Source organism: Anopheles coustani, chromosome 2 (genome assembly GCF_943734705.1).
Source record: "Anopheles coustani chromosome 2, idAnoCousDA_361_x.2, whole genome shotgun sequence".
Classification (NCBI taxonomy): Eukaryota; Metazoa; Arthropoda; class Insecta; order Diptera; family Culicidae; genus Anopheles; species Anopheles coustani.
Genome location: NC_071289.1, coordinates 82,441,941 through 82,445,156, shown reverse-complemented (window position 1 = coordinate 82,445,156; position 3,216 = coordinate 82,441,941).

Genomic DNA, 3,216 nt, shown 5'->3' with positions numbered 1-3,216 from the left:
GTGTGCCGCGTACTTGTCTCCAGTTCTAATGGATGCATTAAGAAATGTGGCGTGACTTGCAGCGATTGGTTGGTACTGTTGTTCTTTTCCTCTCCAAGCCTGTTCTTTCTACCCATTGCAATACTGTTACGAGGTAGTTGATTGTTGCGAAAACTGCACGCTTTATGGTCAGCAACCGAGTCGTTACGGAAAAACTCATCCTTGGCATGTGCTTGTGGGTTGTAATGCAAGAATACGAGCAGAACAGGTTGAAATAGCAAAAGATTAAGATTGAAAATAACACTCCCGGACACAACTAGACCCCAAAACTGTCGTCCTTAGCCGCAAAGCACCTACCAATTGCGGTTCATACTGTGTGAAAGAAAGAAACACTATTTTACCTTCGAATGATTCAGTTGCACTTCCGAAAAATTCGTATACTCATCCGACAACGGACAGGTGAAACCAAAAGACTTGCGAAACCCACGCTGCCACAGATGGGTTGATATTTTTCGTTTTCTTTCACAATTTTTTCCCCTGCCTGAGAATAGAAAAGCAATCATGCATATCGGGAGAATGGATTTCTTTCAATGCGTTTTCTGCTTTTAGCATAATGAATGACAAGCAATCTTGGGTTTTGTCTTGATCGGAAACATCAAAGATTTTTGATCGTTTGGTAAAGTTAAAATTAATTGCTTTTCGCAGCCGCAGAACAACACGATATGATTGTTGAAAACGTCCAATACTCAGACAAAAACAAATGATAAAACCTACCGCATATTTTGAGAAAAATCTCGCCAAAGTGTTGATACTTTATTTTACAGTCATCAATCCAACTGTATAATTATAAAACAGAAGAATGTCATTTAATATGTATAGTCTGAATTGAAATTAAACTTAAAGGTTTTATGGAGAGCAGCTTTAACAAAAATGCAATACTTTCGTCGTCGGTAACCATTTAAAAAACTTGTACAAATATAGTAGAATAGTATATTTCAATTATAATCTACTCATAATTCTGTAATATGTAGCGGATAACTAATATAAAATTTTTGTAGTACTTCAAATATGATAAATAAAATTAGTTCAAATAACATTCGCGCTGTTTTGCTTTACACCGAGCTTGTGAAATGATGGAAAGGTGCATAAAAAATCCAAAATACTTAAAAAATACCAAAAAACTAAAAAAATCCAAAAAACTTATTTGATAGTCAACAAATATAGCAGCCTAAAAAGTAGTCATTTACAGAATTGAAAAATCTAGTTTCAAACATAGAAAGGTTTTCGCATCTTAAAAAGAGCGAGTATAATGAACGCTAAAAATCAATATAGGGCTGGTCAACTTGCTTCCCGGAACTGGTCAAACAGTAAAATCTGAAGTTTTTGTTTTAAATGTAGCTTTGGATTTTGAAAAAGGTCTATTTTAATGTTTAGCTATTTTTGAGAAAATCAATTCAAAAACTGCGGTGCGGTGTCAAAATAACCGCTATCTGGATTCGAGTGTTTTTAGTAATACTTAAACTTAAGTCCATACATGTTTTGTGAATTTAAATTACATTGAAAAAACCATAAAAATATCAAGTAAACAAAACATGTAAAAAGCATGAGTTTTCTATTTTTCTGGATTCTATTAAATATTAAATTTGACGAATTCGATTTAGTTCTTGTTCTTGTTGTGCTGTTTTCATCCTCCTAACCGAGAAGATTCCTCTGGTTGTAGTTTGAGTATCTTGTAACAATTGTTTATTAGGTTGTTGACTTAAACTGTCTATTTGATACCTTGAGCTGTCGACAGTGACATGGCTGTAAGGAACTATTTAAAATCACTGATAACATGTTAATTTGACTCAACCACAGCCACAAAACTTTCTCCGACTTTGTAGTAGATTCTCAAAATTTACATATTTTATTTGTCACTGACAACATCATACCGAAAACACAAAAAAAAACATGTCACCACTTTCCAGGGAAAAACTCAACCATACCCCTTCAAACGCGACCAAAAACCTTTTCAAACTCGCGAGAAGTACGCCAAACAGCGGAGTACGAAGTAATTATCAACTCGCGAACTTTTCCACCAAACCGTCGTGCGGTACGTTGCCGTGAATTGCACTATCAAATTCAAACACCCTCGCAAAAGGGGTGAATTGCACCCGAAAGGCAGCGGCAAAAGCACCCACACACAAATGCATTTACATACACACACAATAACCTATAGCCAGCCGTTTATAACCGTCGCCGTAAAGAAACCGCAAGGCAGCGAATGTCGGTGATGCTGCATCAGGTTTCACCGTACAGTTGGCACCGGCTCCAACAGTCTCTTCCAGCGTCACACCGGGCCATTTCCGGCGTGCCACTTCCTTTGCAACGGGCTTCCCGGAAACCCGGAAGCGGGTACGGTCGATCACCGACTTGTCGCTTCGATTTCGAGTTTATGTGCGCTCCTTTGTACGTTGTAAAATATTCTATCGGCATCGAACAGCCGACAGAGGATGGCGATGGCGGCGAACAAAGATACCGGATGTCCTCTATGGGCGATGTGTGTGGGTGTGTGTGTATGTGTTGCAGGAGTGTAGGAAGACGAACCGTATGTCACCAAGGGGCAACACCGGGATGCCGGATGCGGGAACGGTCTGTTTGCGAGTATGCACTCGCTAGTTGGTAAAGATCATTACAGGAACGATGGCAAAAAATCTCATGCCGACAAAATCACTCCCACACACACATACACGTACCGTTTGCAGGGAAATGGTGTCGACTAGATAGTAAGCAGACGGATGGAGGGAAAGGGAGACCGAAAGTGCCGGGAGGATGGCAGGCCGGAATGTATGAAATTGAAACAGCGAAGCTAGGAAAGTTTCAGTCAGTAATTGAATAATAACGAGACTGTCGCTCGAAACAAGCAAAATCAATTTATGTTGCAGCCCCCCCCCCCCCCCCCCCCCACCGTCCCTCCCACCATGCGCCCCCGGACATACGATGGTCTGGTTTACCAGTAACCGCTTGCCACGTGCCTCCTTCCCGGGACCCACCTCCTGTGCTCTACCAAACAAGTCAACGAGTCAACCAAGAAGCGGTACAGATTCTCCGGAAAAGCGGTGGAAAACCCTCTCCAGCGTGAGATGTTTTTGGCGGGCGGTTTCGGGGAAGGGAAAAAGTTGAACAATATATCCCACAGATCCGCGAATCCTGCCTCCGATCGGGCGGAACCGTGCGGAGGATGTCGGTGTCGAAATT